Source organism: Cupressus sempervirens, chromosome 9 (assembly GCF_028749045.1).
Source record: "Cupressus sempervirens isolate cs-2001-9-10 chromosome 9, ASM2874904v1, whole genome shotgun sequence".
Classification (NCBI taxonomy): domain Eukaryota; kingdom Viridiplantae; phylum Streptophyta; class Pinopsida; order Cupressales; family Cupressaceae; genus Cupressus; species Cupressus sempervirens.
The window spans coordinates 544,904,914-544,924,983 of NC_143126.1; positions in this window are offsets into that span (position 1 = coordinate 544,904,914).

Below are 20,070 nucleotides of genomic sequence, written 5' to 3' on the forward strand. Positions count from 1 at the left end.
CTAGAGTTAACTATACTGGTTACTCTAGGGATAATAGTAAGAGCAAAGATAGATCTTGGTTTAAGGGAACCTACTTTAAATGTGGTGTAGAAGGACATAGATCTTTTAAGTGTAACTTTTCTAGAAAGAAAGTGGGAAACACTACTAAAAATACTTTGATTCATGAAGAAATATGTTAATATACCTAATGAGCTTGAGAAATGAGAGAAAATTATGATGAGAAGGACCTTGTGGAATGAGCAACTGGAAAACAAACCTTTTTTGAGAAACAAACTTTTTAAGATGATATGTAAGATTGATGATAAATGTTACAAAGTGATCATTGACAATGGCAATTTTGAGAACTTGGCATCTACACAATTATTGAATAAATTAAATTTGCAAAGGCTAAAGCAGCCTAACCCTTATCACATTGCTTGGATCATGGATGAACATAAACTGTTGGTAAGTAAATAGCGCCTTGTGAATTTAAATTTGGGAATTAATTTGATAATTTTTTGTGTGATATTATTCCTATGGATTGTTGCCATATACTTTTGGGGAGACCTTAGTAGTATGATAAAAAATATTTGGATGATGGTAGATTGATTCGATATACTATTTGAGCTAATAGAAAGAAACAATTATTATTGCCCATGGTTGAGAGGTCTAAGAAGAGTTTGCATACTTCTATGAGAGTTTTTTTGGTTGAATAAAATTAGTTTGTGAAAGATGTCAAGAAAAAAATGTTTACTTTTCTTTGATCCCTAAAAAGATTGAAAAGCAAGATGAACTTGAGCATGCACCAAAGATTAGATCTTTATGGAGTAAATTTAAAGATATCATTTCATACAATATTCCTAATGGATTACCCCTTATGAGAAGTATGAGGAACTACATGGATTTGATACTTGGAGCTAGTTTTGCTAATAAAGCACCACATAGACTTACACCTACAGAAAATGAAGAATTCAATAGAAAAGTGCAAGAATTTCTAGAGAAATGATTAATTAGAGAGAGTTTGAGCCCATTTGTAGTACCTACTATATTAGCACCTGAGAAAAATGGAGAATGGAGGATGTGGACAAATTCTAGAGCTATAAACAAGACAATAATGAAGTATAGGTTTCCTTTTCCTAAAATGGATGATATTATGGATATATTGAGTGGAGAAAAATATTTTACAAATATTGATTTGAAAAGTGGATACCATTAGATTAGAATGAAAGAAGGTGATGAATGGAAGACTACTTTTGAGAATAACGAAGGTTTTTATGAATGGTTGGTTATGCCTTTTGGTTTGACTAATGCACCTAGTACTTTTATCAAGCCGATGAAAGAAGTTTTGAAGAAATTATTTGGTAAGTTTTTTATTGTATACATTGATGATATACTGATCTATGGAAAGGCTAAAGAGGAACACCTTGAGCATATCAGACAAGTTTTACAGAGGTTAGAGGAAGAGAATTTTTTGATAAATTTGAATAAATGTTCTTTTATGAAGAAGTAGCTAGTGTATCTTGTCTTTTTATCTATGTTGATGGTTTGAAGATGGATATTGAGAAGGTAAAATCTATTCTTGACTTTCCTACCCCTGAGAATGTTGGGGAAGTTAGATCATTTCATAGATTGGCAAGTTTTTATAGAAATATTGTTAGACATTTCATTTCTATTTGTAATATTATGACTAAAACTATGAGGGGAGATAGAAAGGATTTCAAGTGGACACATGGAGCAACTAGAAGCTTTGAAACATTGAAGGAAAAGGTTGTGAAATTGTTTGTCCTTAATTTTCCCAATTTTAAGAAAGTTTTTCAAGTTGATTGTGATGCTAGTGGTAATGTCATTGGCACTATTTTGGGTCAAGAAGGTAAGCCTATAGCTTTTTGTAGTGAAAATTTGAATGATTCTAAGAGGAAATGTTCTATCTATGATCAATATTTTTATGCAATGATTCATATTGGAAGAAGTTGAGGCATTATTTGATGCCTAGGGAATTTGTTCTATACACTAATCATAAAGCTTTACAATATTTGGAAAGTTAGAATAAGTTGAATCAGAGACACATGAAATGGGTTAAGTATATGCAGAATCTGTCTTTTGTGTTGAAACATAAGAATGGATAATTTAATAAGGTGGCAGGTGCTTTGAGTAGCAGCAGGAGTTTGTTGATTGAGATGAGAATTGAAGTTCTTGGATTTGAGGATATAAAGAACATGTATGAAAATAACCTTGATTTTGAAAAACCTTGGAAAACTTGTAAGAAACTTGTGATGGATGAACAAGACAAGTGGGTTGATTATTTCATTTAGGAAGACATGTTGTTTAAGGGAGTTTAGTTATGCATACCTAGAGGATAAATGAGAGAGAAAATTGTGAAAGAGAAACATATTGGTGCACTTGCAGGACATTTTAGGATTGATAAGATAGTAAAGATAATTTTAGAAAAGGTACTTTTGGCCAAAAATATATAAGGATGTTCAGAAGATGGTAAAGAGTTGTACAATATGTAAAGTTACTAAAGGAAGTTGTTAGAATATTGGTTTGTATACAGCTTTACCTATTCCTTACAAACCTTGGGAAGATATTATTATGGACTTTGTTTTAGGATTTCCTAGAACTTAGAGAGGTAATAATTCTATCTTTGTAGTGGTTGATAGATTTTCTAAAATAGCACATTTCCTACCTTTCAAGAAGACATTAGATGTAGGACACATATCAAACTTATATGTTAAAGAGACTGTGAGACTTCATGGATTTCCTAAAACTATTGTTTTAGGCAGAGATACTAAGTTTATGTTATGATGCGGAGCTTAATTAGATTAAGAGGTCAATTTCTCACTTTATTTAGTGCAGTCCACCCCCCAGATTATTATAATGGGGGTTTGGGGGCAGCGTCCTAGGTGTGCTCCCTGTCACAATATAGGGTGGGGTTGAGGGGCAATGCACCCATGGGGGTTTATGGGGGCAATGCCCCCAAAGCCAAAAATGAATTAACTATTGTAAAAGGTGTTGGCTGTTAGTTTTCTATTGGATGACTTATTCTAGCCCTAATTTTTTAAGTGGTAAAAATTTTGTATAAAATGGCTTAGGGTTAGGGATTTCATAATGTATGATGATATTGTAGCTTCTTGTCATGGTATTGAGTTGTAGGGGATTACAAATTATAATCAAGTTGTAATCACTAGATAATAAAATATTAGACTTTTTGTTGGTGGATGTAGCCCAAAGATTGGGTGAACCACATTAAATCTTTGTGCCTTGTCAACTCTTCTGTATGATTTATTATTTTCTGATATTGGATATATTCACATGTAATTGTTATTTATGTCTCTTTATTCTAATAGTTTACTAGTTTATTTTGGAGAGCACTTTGGAGAATGATGAATACTGATCTTGAGTTTAGTTCTCCACAAATAAATGGTCAAATTTAAGTTGTGAATAGAATTTTGGGTAATGTTTTGAGATGTTTGGTTGGAGATATGCCTTCTAATTGGGATTTTATTTTGTCACAAGATGAGTTTGCATATAAAAATTATGTGAATAGAAGTACTAAGAAGACTCCTTTTGAAATTGTAAATGGAATGAGTCATAGAGTAAATATTGAATTAAAGAAATTGGATGTTGAGATAAAGATTAGTGTTGAAGCTACTAAATTTGTGGGTTTTATGAAGAATTTGCATGAAGAAGTTAAAAGTAATCTACAGGAAAATAATCAAGGATATAAAGACAAAGTAGATAAGAGGAGAAGACATAAGAACTTTGAAGTTGGAGATGAGGTAATTGTGCACTTGAAGAAAACTAGATTTCCAGTTGGCTCATACAGTAAGTTGAAGATAAAAAAGTGTGGTCCTTGTAAATCTTGAAGAAGCATGATAGTGGTAATGCTTTTAAAGTGAAATTTCTTGAAGATATAGATATCTCACATGTATTTAATATTTCAAACATCTTTGAATGCCATGAATCAGATGAAGATGTTCTGATAAACATGATTACCCTAAGAAGAACAGAGAAGGGATTGAAAATATTTTAGACACTATAATCAACAAGAGCACTAGAGAAAAGTACTTGGTTTAGTGGAAAATAAGCCTATTGAAGACACTTCTTGGATCACAATGGCTAAGTTGGATCTTTGTGATACTTCTTATAGCATCAGGGCTTCCTGGTGTGGACATTAGTTATTTTGTTACCCTGGGTGTCTGATGCAAGAGCATCTTGGGTACTTTAGCAGTCTTACATCACCAAAAATATTTCCTTTATTATTTTCATGTTTATTTGTGTATGTGGTTTCTCTTTCCATGCACTCATCTACTTAATGTGGACCTATCATGGATCCTTGGTCTAAGAGCATAGAACATAATTCCATCATTTATGGAAGTTATTCCTCTCTTTGTCTGAGGTGTGTTATTTTCCTAGAAGCTCAAGTAACATGTAGGTTTGGCTTTGGTGCAGTTTCATATGAAATATTGAAATTCTATAGACTTTTGATTCCCTTTTTGAGATACATGTGGACCTATCCTTGTTCTGGCAAAAGTTAATTTTCTTATTTAATGGGTTCTTGATTTCTCATTTGGGGAAGGACCTATAATTGGTAATAAATTGTCTGACAGACTAACTTGTGGTCTTTCTAGCTATAAAAGTAGAGAACCAGGATTAGGAAAAGAAAATTTAAGTTAGATAGAAGGAAAATACTAAAATTTGGTTATGTAGACCTGAGCTCTTAATCTCATTGGTTGTAATTAAGACTTATATGATTGTAACCAAGTATGTCTTATGTCTGGCATGTTGAATAAAGATTATCTAATCATTGTTGCATTATTTCCTCTATTATCTATTGTGTTATCTCTATCAGTTGGCTTATTTCTATAACTCTAAACAAGGGTAACCTGAGGTGCCCTTTTTCCCATCTAGTTTTGTATCAAGATGATGTGTCCTAACATGTTGTAGAATAAAAACATGAAGGATGTCTAAAGAGAAGGACTAACAATTCCACATGTAGGGATTTTGTATTTGGATTGATTAAGTAGAGAAACATGTTGTTGTAAAGCTGAGATAGTTTGAAGTGGAGTACTAATGGTAGGATTAGAAGAGATAATAGTAGGCATAGACACATTAGATGTGTTAACAATGTAATTGTAAGAAGAAGTGGGAACATTAAAAATGGTAGTTGTAAGAATTGAAGAAGTGGAAAGGGGATCAGAATATGTAAAAGGCACAACATGATTTAAAGGCAATGAAGAAGGTAATAAAGTAGGAGGATAATTTTTAGGAAGTTTTGGATTAAGAAGACCAACACTTAGAGAATATGAAACTTGTGTAGAATGTATCATAAGACGTGGAACATAAGTGAGAATTCTAGGAACATAACTTAAAATTGGAAAAGAATATACAATGGTTGTAATAAATGAAATAAACATCGGGCATGCCAAAATGTATTGCATAAAAATGTAATAAACGAAATAAACACTAAGAAACTAATGCATATTCCTACATGATCATGCAAACCTCAAAATATGCAAGATAAACATGTAAATAAGCATAACATGAAATCACAATGACTCAAACTACTAATGCAAACCTCATGAAATCACCAAGTGATTGATGATTTCACATTATGGGATGTGGTTGCTCACAAATCTTGTAGCATAACAATGAGGTAGATAGTGCTTGTGAAAATGAGGAGAGGGCTCTCCTTTTATAGGAAATGAGATGAAATGGATGGTTGAGATTCAATGCAAGATGAAAGGCTAGGATCTCTCAGGATCGATGAGGTGTCCATGAGGTGGAAGCCAAGTAGACTCCATGTGGATTAGGGTTTTTGACCATTCAAGGGGGGCAAGATGCTCACACATGTGTGAGCAACCTTTGATGTGATAGGTCAATGATAGGTGTAAGAGGTGTGTAAGATCATGTTTCCTCACACATGTGTGAGACACATTTGAAAGTGATGGGTCAATGACATGTGTCAGAGGGTTGGAGGCTCAAGGTTTCTCACACATGTGTGAGACACCTTTGGTTCACATGTGAAGGGGGACAAGTGTGTAAGTGTGTAAGAGTCACATTTCACATGTGACTAGGGTTTGCTAATCCTTTAATTAGGATTGTGCAAATGATTAAGGATGTAATTAGATGAGGAACTAGGATTAATTAGTGAATAAGTGGATTGACCTAGGTTAGAAGGATGGGTTAGGTTAGGAAAGTGAGGTTAGGTGAGGGTTAAAGTTAGGAGCCATGTGCTCAAATAGAATTAAATTTAATATTTAATTCCAAGTGGGATTAGGAAAGGAATTAATTAAGTAAACGAAGTACTTAATTAAAGTGAATTGGTTAAGATGAAAGGGGAATGGGTTAGGATTTAAATAAACCTTAGTTTATTTAAATCAAAGAAGGGTGAACATAATTAAATAAATGTAAAATTTATTTAATTAAAGGTAGGGGAATTAAATAAATAATAAATATTTATTTAATTGGTCATGAAAAGGGGATTTGGACAATTTTAGGTGTCTGCAGAGGTTTATATTGTACTCTTGACCTTAGGTTAGGATTTAAATAAACCTTGGTTTATTTAAATAAAAGAAGGGTGAACATAATTAAATAAATGTAAAATTTATTTAATTAAAGGTAGGGGAATTAAATAAATAATAAATATTTATTTAATTGGTCATGAAAAGGGGATTTGGAAAATTTTAGGTGTCTATAGAGGTTTATATCGTACTCTTGATAATGTTCTATCAAAGGCTTAGCATGATTTTCAATAAAGTTAGAAATACCATAAAAAATGGAAATGTTATCATCATCATTGTCAAGTATTTTCTTTATAACTTCAATAGAAAAAACATTATTAGGATTTTGATTTTCTTGCATAAGAATTTTTTACATTTTGTAAAATTCATGAGTGGGTTTGTCAGCTTAGGAATGATGAAATCTTAAGCCTTCACCTTCTTCACAAGAAGAATGGGAAAATTTATTCTCCATGATAGGATTAAGACTATGGGGAATAGTACTACTATCATCATGGGTCCTAGGAAATAAAGTGGAATCATGATCAAAAGATCCCATAAGTTTATAACTTCTTCTAATGGGAATTCTATAGGTTGGACTTAATGTGATAAAGCTCATAAAAGGGAAGATCGCACAGACAATCTAGTGGGATCTAAACACAAGAATGAAAAATAACATCAAAATACCACTAATGCAAACATGTGAATACAAAGAAGATCTAGATGTAACAAGAGAGGAATGTAGGTAGAAAAATATAACTCGGAGATGAAAATAAGAGATATAGTACATCAAATTTATCAAACATTTTAGGTGAAACCAATACAAAATAAGAGGGATCAATGGATATAACTACAGAATAAAAAAGAAGAGATGTGCCATTTTCACCAAATATTTAGGGGGGAAGTTGAAGAAATGAAATTTTTAATGTAAACTAGATGAGATGAGTTCATTGGTTAAACACACTCACCCTAAGTTATTCAATACAATTAACAGAGGGACATCCAAAAATAACTCTCAATATAAACCAAGTTAGATTAGCACAACCCAAGTGAGGTGAAGGGATGAAAATACTAAATTTAAATTACACCAATGACGTACACTAGAAAATATTATTTCATACAATTTTTTTCTAACTTTTAGATTTGCAATATGATTAGATTGAATTATTGATTAAGTTCTAGATTGATTAACTTGCCAAAGATTAATTGATATAAATGCAAGAAACACATACACAACCTGCCAAAGCAAGAAATTAGATTTGAAACACAAGGGGGAAAGAGAGAAAGTGACTAACTTTTGAAGAGGAAAATTGGAGGACACCTTTCTTCTCAAAAAATAGAAGACTAGAAACTACAAGGAAAAAATAGAGTGGATTTGGAATCATGACTGAAACTAGAAACCTTAAAAATATGTAGATCTTTAGGTATAGGTTAAATTTATTGACCTATACCAATATATGTTCCACCAATTTAATGTGCTCCCATCTGGCAGAGAACCATTTGACTTCAGATCTTTAGAAAAGTCCCGACATTAGGTTTCTTATTTTGATTTTTCAATTCTAATAGTACATAAGAAAATGAAATTTTGTTGGGGACGAGAGCTTGCCTTGGTCAAACCCCCAATTAGGAATTAGCCTTGAAAGAGACAAGTATGTAAAATCATGTAAAGAAGATAAGTGCAATAATTCAACTTACTTGATGAAACCCTTGTTAGGAAGAGCTTAACAATGCTAGATATTGTTGATGTTGAGTCTTCAATGAGAAATATAGAAATATTTATAAATGAACTGGATCTAATCAAATACCAAATGATAGATCCATGGATATAGATGTGCACAAAGTGTAAAGAAGAAGAATTCCATTATGTAGATCTCATCCCTTGATGGCCAACAAAATATTAGATCTTGAAGAGGAAATGCTCACAATGAATCCTTGAATGTTAAGAAATGATTAATAATGCTTTTAAAACATGATGTATACCTCAAGTATACTTTCTTGAGGTCTTTCATGTGTTTATGGTTATCATTTTTATGAAAATTAAGTGTCCAAGATCTCTTATATACTATTTTTTAGGATAAAAAAATGAAGTGAGTTGACTAGGACAATACATTAAACAATTTTAACACTCAACTAGGACAATACATTAAAACATGATGTATACCTCAAGTATACTTTCTTGAGGTCTTTCGTGTGTTTATGGTTATCATTGTTATGAAAATTAAGTGTCCAAGATCTCTTATATACTATTTTTTAGGATTAAAAAAATGAAGTGAGTCGACTAGGACAATACATTAAATAATTTCGACAATACAATAAATTGGCACTGTGACCAATTAAGGCTAGGTTATAGGTTAACCTAGTCGGCCTATACTAGGATTATTCTACTGAGAGATAATCTTGGGGTTTTAGGAATGTTACAAAAAGAATTGTGAAAATGGTAAGGTAGTAGGAAAAAGAGTTGTTAGAGCACAAATGTATCCATGGACTGTAAAATCACTAAAGAGATGGAGCTTAAAGATCTTAAATAATATGTGCTTCAATAGTACAAAGAAAAATATAAATATTCATCTTACTTGTCAACTTTTTATGGATGGATTCAAGTCTACTATCTACAAATATGTATAAATGCTTATATGTAGATGTATGAATGATGATGGTGATGATTGTTGATGATTGTAGGATGTCTTCACAAATACAATAGATCTAAAAGTTTCAAATCATACATCTATAGATGTAAATATGCTCTTGAATTCTTGAAGGATGAATTCTTAAATGCTTTAGTAAAGTGGATGAATGTAGATCTCCTTATTTGATGGCTAATTCCACTATCTTCAATGAAGAAGGAATGTAGATATATTGAGAATTAAATACAAGATTAATGATATAAAATGAGGACCTTTAATGAATCATTCATTGCTTGGATTGAACTCCTTGAATGCACCTTGAAAGTTGGCTTACAATCGATGACTTGAATGGATGATTAGCTTACACATGGAATGGGTCATTCTCTTGAAATTGATACCATGAATAGATATTGAATGGGTGTGCTTACCAAATGAGGTGATCAAGTCTCATTTTATACCACTTTTTGAATCAAATATGAAAGAGATTATACATATTTGGGCAGAAAAAGATTGAAAACCCAAAAAATAGGCTTGAGATTAGAGGAAAAAATCCTTAAGTATAGGGAGACCTCATCCTCTAGTTGGTATAATTTAATTAACTCCCACTACCTAGCATAAGGGATGCCCTCTCCCCTTACGTAAGGGGTTTTTCACAATTTTATTTCTTTTGGGATCGCAGAGGTAGGGAAATAATAGTTAGAAATGGGAAAAAACTTGGATAAAGGCAACATTTTGAACATAAATACATCTATATTCTAGAACACCTCTAAAATGGGGCCTAAGAAGTCTTTAGAAATTCCAAATTAATGGGTTCTAACTTAGGATGGCAACTTTATCCCCCACATTAGCAAGAGCATGAGACAAACTCAAACTTACAATAAAGAAAATCAAATATATAAGATGATCCTTTCAAAACTAAGGATACAAAGAAACATCAGGGCCCCAACATACTTGAATCCTTGTTGATTTTAAAATCATAAAAAGGGAGATATTTATAATAAAATGAAAAATAAAAAATGGGTGTGATTGCCTCACCCAATAAGATTTGTTTGTCTTACTAAAGATAGAATCAAATGGTCTAGCATGTTTGTGTGAATAATAGTCAATCCTATAAAAAACATGTTCCTCCTAGACAATTTTCATTTGTGTTTATGTGTGCATGTCAAGAATGTGTGAGCCTTTGTATCCATGAGGATTGATTTTCTATGTACCCACAAATCGATCAATCTATCACCATAGAGAAAGATAGGTCAAATGGTATAGAAATTTATGGTTATGTTTCTCAACCAATCCTAAATGTGTTAAAGGGGAGAGTAACTACCCTAGAAATTTGGTTCATTCTATTATACTCTATTTTTCGTGCTTAAAATTCATAAAATATTTGAAATAATGAGGCTATATGCCTCCTTAAGGTGGAAAAACAAGTGTTATTTTGTCATCTTGTGGAAGTGATGAGAAAGGATAACAAAATTTTAAGATCAAGATAGTATCCACAAGAAACACCTAGTCCAAGACAATGAGGTCATAACTCCTATGAGGCCATGGAATGGAAGAATGAAAATAAATGCCATGTAAGAAGTGAAAAAGAAATTTTTTGTGAAGTATGAAATGGTTTTTAGGCTCCAAGGTAAGGCATTTATCTAACCTGAAAACCCAATTACAAATCATAAAACAAGGTTATAAGCAAGGACGTGTATCCTTAATGCAAACCAGCATGTTGATGTAAGATTGGATGTCATATGATGAAAAAAGAACACTAAACAAATGAAAAGGAGGATCCTTGAGAGAATAAGAGAGATTGGTTGATACCCTTTCCCACCAAGTATAGGGACAAGGGTAAATGAGAGCTATTATGCCAATCAAAAAGTAAACCATACATGGCAATGATCCCTTGAGGAATAGGCTAACAATGCTACATGGTGTAGAGAAACATAATAGTGATCTTAATGTTATTTTGAGAAATGAGGATTAAAATATAATTCATCTTGACAAGAAATGTGAATTACATTATTATCAATGAGTTGTATAATTTTATATTATAATGTTTTACATTCATTAGCAAAGCAATCATGATACCTATGATACATGCAAAAAGGAAGATTTGTAAGTTTGTGATGTATTTTTTATTGCATTTAAGCCTAGAAATCACTTAGCAAAAAGAATTTTAGGAAAAATGATGTATTGGTTAAAACTAATTATGGACAAATGACAAGATTTGGACAAGGAAGAAGAGTCAAAACTAGATGCTTCAATAGATTTTGTATTACTCTCAATTCTTTGTTTTACACCTTAAACCATGTTTTAAAGTATGAGTTCAAGTTTTTTGAGTATTAAGTGGAATAAACAACATACCAATTTCAAAAAAAATCCCATGTTGTCATTAATAATCTTGTATTCACCTAGAAAAGATAAGCCCCAATCATAATCTAAAGGGGAATATATAGATATGTTGTGGAAACTAGAATTAGATCACAAACAAGTATATTAATTCTATCATAAATATAAAGTGTGTACATTATGTTATAATAGATGACCTTTACTTGACGATGAAGAGTAGAAGGAACAACATGCATGTCATGTAACCATAATAATCCTAGGAGAAGATTATAGATAATAGAGTTGGGCATGGCATCAATAGGTGTGGGTAAAATAATAGGGCCTACTTGGATAGGAAAAATAATAAAACCCAAAGATTTTTTTAGTAACATTGTCAAAACAATGAATAGAATTAGCATCAAATTTGATATTTGAAAGAACAACATGATTTTATGCAACACGGTAATGCTAAAAATATTAATTCATGGACTTGTATCAAGGTATTATGAGTGTGATTACTATTGATAAGGAAAAATAACATAAGGGCATTGTGTTGGTCACATGCTTCTTTAGAAGGTAAATCATCTTGAGTAAAAAAAAAATGTGTTGGGAGATGAGTAGAATGCATGCATGAAAAAAAGGAATTAATGATGTATTGATTAATTGCTAGAGTTGAAAGAATAGGTTGGAAAGTTGGAAGATAAGTAGGATTGGTAGGTTGAGGATTATTTTTTGTGCAATTGTGTTCCTTAGTATACTCCAAAGGACTCCTTTATTTTATTTTTCTAAGTTATAATTGACTTTGAGGGCGTAAGAAAGGAATCTTGTTGATCATATCCTTAACCATTGGCTAAGGTGTAGTAAACACTTTAGGGGAATATTGAGGATAAACCTTAAGAATAACCATAGGTTTTTATATGTTTGAGATGGATTCAATTGAGTACATCCATAAATAGTTATCATAGGTGCATTGGCTACCATAGGTTGAGCATTAACAATAACATTGACTTGATCAAGCAAATGATTATTTATTGGTTCATCACTAAAAGGGAGAGCATTAAGGTAATATAGGGTAGGAAAATGGAAGCAATCCAACCATACATTAGTAAAGGGGGAAGGCCAAGATCCACCCCTTGGATTAGGTTTGATTGATATAATAGGAAGTGTCAATGCATGCCCTAATGCAAAAGGGATGAATAACTTGGATTTATTTCCCTCTCACCTATACCTTAAGAGGGTTTAAACAAGAAGATATGCAATACAGAGTTGAGATATAAATATATAAAAAATGATAAAGTATATAGAAATGAAAGAGAGAAAGATAATATACCTTGTGAAATACAAACCTAAAAATGAGCTCACAAGAAACCTCTAAAAGGGTTGATTCTCATATTCTAGATAGAAAACTACACTACAAACAAAACCCAAAAATCATTCAACAATTTGTCAGAGGCAACTATAAAAATCAAGGAAACAATATATCATTAGAGGTGCACTTCGACCCTAATTGATAGTGTGCAATGCTAATTCAGATTTTACAATTCTACATAGAGTCTAAAAGGTTATCTAGATCTGTAACCTATTCATCAATCTGAGATTTGAAACTTGCAAAATAAAGGATTGGTTTTTTTATTGTTGGGGGGGGGGGGCGAGGTGGGGTGCCTCAATCAAACCCCACTTTGTGCCTCAATCAAACCCCACTTTATGAATTAACCTTGAATTAAAATAAAGATAGAATTCTAGTAGTAGTAGTGATAGATCTAAAATGAAGCAATCTAAATCTATGAATATGCTCTTGATTTGGGATATAATAAATTATGTAGATGTAATAGCTTTGACTCAACTTCCAAAACCTTAAAAAGGACATCAAAATGAAACCAAAACCTTCATAAATGTATGTGCTTGAAATTCACCTTAGGAATGGATGTAGATGAATGTGGATCTTGAGAGGATGACTATAGAAGATGCAACAAAGGATCTTGAATGTATCAAGGGAGATCTTGAATGTTGAAATGCTATGGAATATCTAGCAAAAACTCCTTCAAATGTATGAATCCTTGATCTTCAATGGAGAGATTTCTTGAATGCCTTAAATGCTTGAGAACTTTAGGGTGAGTGCCTAAACTTGTGAATGCTTGATTATAGAATGCTTGGATGAGAAATGGACCAAATGGAAGGGTTTACATAGATCTCAAAATTGACTAACTCCTGCAGGATGACCTACCTAGAAATTAATATCCTAAACATACCTAAACACAAACCTAGAGAGGAGACCCAAAATATGTCCCAATTAATGGTGCACTCCAACCTTGATTGGCCCATCAGGGGCATATTGTGCTCCTAAGTGGTCAGAGAAGAAAGGTCACTTATGAAATCAAAGATTACTAGTTCAAGAGGTCAAAATGAAAGAATCCAAAGTGTAAACAAGCTTCTAACAATGGGTAAGTGACATGATCTGACCCGGATCGACCGAGGAAGACCGAAACTAACAGTATAGCAAATTGAGAAAATTAAATGATTGGTTTTTGACTTAAGAACTCATTTATTGTTTTTTTAATTGACCAACTAGATTTATTAACATATTTTTAGCATTAATCAATCATGCAAGACAACAATCAGGGAGTTCAAGCAAACAATTATCTTGAAACAATGAGCAAGGAACAAAGCAACCTTGCACATGAACAAGAATAATGATGTAGTATTCTACTCCCTAAGAACTCTACTTGTGTATGTTCTCAAAATATTTATTAGACACACACATAGTCCTAGAAAAGAAAATTTTGGTTGCACTATGGTTTGTAGTAATGTTCAAATATGCAACTCTTGCAATCTCAAGTGGGTAAAATCCAGTCCCAGTGCATCAAGGTTTTGACATAGTCCAAGAATTTAATCAATCAAGAGCTATTGAGGAGATGTGACAGCCCAACAAGAGACCACATCTGTGAATATTTCTTCCACAAGGACATTTATATAGCAGTTGTTGCTCCATGACATGAATGGTTAATACCTCTTGAGGTTTCATCCATATGGTTTACCCAATAAAGGGAGTGTCCACTATGGTTAACCCTCTCTATCAAGGAAGACACACAACATGGACCACATGGGGACTTGGTTTGGATTCAAGGGTTTCAAGTTTCTAATGCTCCCAAAGGGAAAAAATCATAATCCTCCAACCTCTTCACCTTACCAAAACACAACAAACAAATTAATTGACCAGCTAAATTCCAATACCAAATCAATGAAGTTTGTCTACTGACAACAATTTTTGTTTCTCTTAAGAGAGAACATACTGTCAGTTGCCAAAGACTCAAGAATGTTTGAGCCTAGAGTTGATTAGCACCTTCCTTACCTACAACTAGTTTTGTCATCAAGAAGAGCTTGAACCCCACTCTCTTAAGATCCACAAATAGTGTTCATAGGGCCTAATTACTATGTGTAATAGATATGAAAGAAAATAAATCTATGTTTGTTCTTTTAGAGTAGAAATTGAAATGTGATCTATGAAGGTAGGAAATCACTCAAGTAAGATACGCGAGAGGTTCATTTTAATGAAAGGAAACCAAATTTTATAGAGCTTTAAATAAAATACCTCATAATCCATGCAATACACTTAGTAGATTTTACTTCATTTTTATTTTTGCTAATCTTTTATGTGCAAGCAAGTCATGAACTCTCCAACAAGCAAGACAAGCAAACAAGCAAACAAGATATGCAATGTATACTCAACTTATGCAAACCCTAGGGTTAGATCTGAAAATCAATTATTAGGAGCAATAATAACCAGAAAATAATCCAAATGACAACTCATGTCATGCATTGAACCATCTAAAAAATAAGTGCAAGCTAATCATTAAATGTCATTTTTTAAATTTTGATTTTTGACTTAGTCAACAAGATTGGACTTATATGACATGAATTTGGATCCCAAACCCCAAATGCAGAAAAGAGACCCCTGTTAAAAAATAAAGAGCTTTTCAAAAATGTCAAAATTTTAAAAAGATCTTTTCATTTGTGCCCTAGGAAGTCATTTTCCCAAAGTAGACTAGTTCTCATAAATCGACCAAATGAGCTATAATAGTGTATCCAAATTTAAAACACAAAGAATAGACCCCCTTAAGAATTTAAAGACCTTTATGGAAATGTAAAAATTTCCCAAAAAAAATGTTGATTATTCCCAAAAAAAAAATTAATGAAAATTTATAAAAATTCACAATACCTTGGAAAATACTAAATTTTTTACTAAAGTTTCTCTGATATGTTGCCAACTTGCGAAAAATAATTTAGACTGAACCTCTAAGCCATTGGGTAGATATGATCAAATCTTTGAAAATCTAGGGTTTTCATCTCCAAACAAATCTGTACAAGGGGATTAGCTCCAAAAAAAACCAAAACCAACATGTAAAGGTGGGTTGCCCTATGGTGGGTGCAAAATATGTGCTAAAATATTGACACACTTCTATGAACCATTATATCCAATATTTCTCAAGAATGAGGTCTCAGATGGCAACTCATAGCTCTCTTTTCATGGAGTGAAAGGGTTTATAATGAAAGCCCTCAGTTTAGACCTAGTTTGTGCCCATGCAAGTACACTATAAAATAAGAGATTCAAAGAGGAAAAGCAAGAGTTCTAGTCTCCATGATCAAATATGCATGCAAATGAAAATGGAAGCTATTATATATGATAACAATGCATGAAAACAAACTAATCTATGAAAGGAAATGCAAATGCAAGTTTATTCTATGAAAGGAAATATAAATCTAATCTAACATGCAAGTGCAAAAATAATCTAAATGGATTGCCATGGATACATGAGGGAAGAGGACATGAAAAGAGAAGTTGCAATGTCCAAGCCCAAGTGCTCAAGCTTTCCTCCAAAATCGCTCTCAAAACTTGCAGCATAATAAAATCTTGATCTATGAGAATGAGAAGGAGAGAGCTCCTTATAAAGGAAAGTGTGGAGAGGAATGCATCTTCAAGAGCAATGTGGGATAAATCCCTAAAAAGGAAAGTGAGGGGAAAAAGCCCACCACTTAGAAATATGTGCAAAAAAGGAATCTTTATTTATTTTTATTTGATTTATTTAACTTATTTCCTTTTTTCATCAAAAAAAGAGCTTTAAGTGGGGATTTATTTATTTAATTAAAAGAGAGATTTTCTTTTAATTAAATAAGGTAAGATTATTTAGTTAAAAGAGAGATTTTAATTAAATAAGATAAAATTATTTAATTAAAAGAGAGATTTTTATTAAATAAGATAAAATTATTATTTTATTTTTTTGGATCGATAAGAGGCTGAAGCCAAGATTAATTATTATGTATTATTATTAATTATTATTTTATTAAGCACAGATAGATTTCAACCTAAGACCTCTTCGATAAGAGGCTCACAATTTGTCATTGTGTTGTAGGCTCTTGCCTAATAAGATACAATTCTTTAATTAAAAGAGAGATTTTCTTTTAAGTAAATAAGATTATTTTATTTATTTAAAAGGAATGTTTTCTTTTAATTAAAAAAGATTATTGATGAAATGATCAAACCTTACGAAATATTGAAATAATTGAATTAATTACGATTTGATCAAGAAAATTGATTTGAATTGAAAATGTTGTAAGCCATTGATTTAGGAAATTGATAAATTGATTCCATCATTTGGTAAACTGGAGAATGGGGGCCTAAAGTCTAGGTGACCATTTTAGCGTGCATACAAATACCATATAGAGGACCAAATATTGATGAGTTATAGTATTAGGAAAGGCTCAATAAGGATGTGGTAGAGCTACAAGTACCTGAAAGGATGCAGCCTCAAGCTGAAGGAATACTAGACTCTAGAGTGAAAAAGAGTACTAGGAACAAGGTCTACAAGGAGCATCTAATCAAATGGAATGACACCCATGAAGCTGAAGCAACATGGATAACAAAGAGCGACTTCAAAAAACATGGAATCAACTTGGAGTTCCTCTCACCACAGGTAACTTAAGACTTTTACTTGCAAGGGAGTGTGGTGCAGGAGCACCTTAGGGGAAAGACAAACCCTAATAGTCATTTTGGCTTGTAAATGGCCTAGCCAACCATTGACCAAATAAGAACTAGTTATAAAGTCCCAAGGTGTGTTGGAGTGTGTGAAAGTATGTTGAGGGCAAGTGTGATCATGTTTTAATTGTTAAAGACCTAATTGGCGTTACAAGGTCCTAATAGGGTTAAGTATGGTTAAAGTTGCAAAATCTGTCAAAATTGGGAAATTATTGTTGAAATGAGGTCCATATATGTTTTTGGATCAATTTGGGTAGATTTTAATCAAACTAGATAGGTTTGAGATGTTAAAAGGGCATTTTTGCAAAAATTACAAAAGTTGCTCATGACAACTTTACAATTTTGAAAAGTTATCATGACAGCTTGTCCTCAAATTTAGGAATATGCACTAGAGAGGTCTGAGATATGACTTGAGGATATAGATAGTTAGAAATAAGGTATATAAGGATATATCAACCAACTTTAAGGGGTTGGAGGTTGAATTCTATGGATCGTTCATGTGAAAGAAGAGAAATATACACAAAAAAATGTCCTTTTTAATACAAGACCTGCTATTTTGGATTGATATTTTTGTTCTTAAGCATAGATTAGTTGCTTTATACTACATGATGAATCTGTGAGTTCTTGTTGGAGGAGTTTGAATACATTTTACTAGTTTTTGATAATTATTTTGTGTTTTTAGCTGGTTTGTAGATAGCAATCTACACTAGAATGGCTATAACTTGAATGCCCATGGTTAAAATCCAATGGCCTTTAGGATTCAAGAGGTAGCCTCTGTACATTATGTAAGTATAGTTTTTGGAGGTTGGGAGAAAAAAATTTCTATTTTTTTTAGTGAGCCCTAGGCAAGCTTGGAGTTGTTTGGCTAGGAATTGAGATGCTTGCAAGAAGGTTTAAGTGTGCTTACTCGATTGCAATGACAAAATCTTAATTGGGGCAATGGAATAAGAGAATTCAAGGATTCATAGGCCAGAGGAGTAGGTTTGAGAAGTAGAACCAAGAAACCCAAGAAGAGATTGTTGTCATTCCCCTAAAAATCCTCAAAAATAGGGTTTTCTGGAAAAACATTGTACGGACGCCATGGGAGTCTGAAACTTAGAAAATCCTTGAGTCTAAGTGTTTGTGAAACAAATTCTAGAAGTTAGTAGTAGGGATTATTAAGGATTTTTTGAAGTTATTTCAACTTCCTTGTTTGTAGGAAGCCTAATCGGGGCTCATAGGGCTACAAGGCCTAAAAGAACAATTTGGTGATTTTGAAGCTTTGGACTTAGAAATATGGTGTAGAGTGGTTGGTAAATGACCAAGAACATTGAGGGGATGATCAAAATATGTGTTGGTCATGTTGGGATCTCTAGGTGTGTTTTTTTCACTTCATGAGCACATAAGTGCTTAGTTGGGATTTGAAGGACTAGGAGTGTGATTTGAAATTGATAGGTGAGTTTCTAGGTTGGAGAGGATTAGGAAAAGGTCCTCTAGAGTAGGGTATCTGAAGGAACCATAAGAAGGCTAGAGAAAGGCTTGGTTAGAGAAAAAAGGCTCTAAGTGTGAGAAACTCACCATCATCAGGATATGTGAAACCTTCTGACAAAGGATAGTTGAGATTGACATTCCCTAGCTAGATAGTCAATCTTATGATTTGAAATTGGAAGGTGGTCCTTTTATAGTGTAGTTCATGTATAAAATGTAATGGGCACCCTAGAAATGCCATAGAACTGAACCAATTGTTGATAAAGATTTTAATGTTTTTTGCATATATTTTAAAACCACATAACATGAACAAGAAGGAATTTATGCAAACTGAAGATTGAACTACTGCTGAAATAATATTAGTTTTCAAACTAATAAAATCAAATACAAAGCAAACTTACTAATTACTCCAGCATCATAAAATCAAATACATAACAAACTCTTCAACTCACTAATTACACCCAATCTGCCTGTAGCAGGAAATGCGCCCAAGTTTCCTATTAATGAAGTTGATAGCAATGAATTCCAAAGGCCAAACCCCAAGGCAATGATGTCAAGAATGTCATAAGAGAGGATAGAAATCCTCTAATGCCAAGAATAGATATGTAACTCACACATCCATGTTCTTCTCATATTCCATCGTGCCTAACAATAGCTACAAGCTCTCCTTTTATTCCTACTTCATAGGGTCTACCACTTTACACAAGCAATGTGGGATAAATAAAATAAAATAAAATAAAAGAAAAGGCTAATGGTCACACAACTAGACAATTTCTAAAGTAGGAACATTACAGTCCACCCTCCTTAAAATTGCTTGTTCTCAAGCAATCTCAATCCTATTTGTTGTAGCACGTAGTCACTTTCCTAGGTAGCATCTTCCTCTGGCAGATGTTTTCATTTGACTAAATATTCTTTAATCACCCTATTTTGCAGAGTCCTTTCTCGGGTATCTAAAATAGCCTCAGGAATCAATATGAGCTTCCCCTCCTCATCTAATGGTGGAAAATTTGTAGAAGGCACAACTCTCTGACCAATGGTTGTCTTAAGCCTTGACACATGAAACACATTATGCACCTGACTGCCCTCTGGAAGCTCAATCTTGTAGGCAACCTCGCCCACCTTACGAATCACTCTGTAGGGACCATAAAACCTA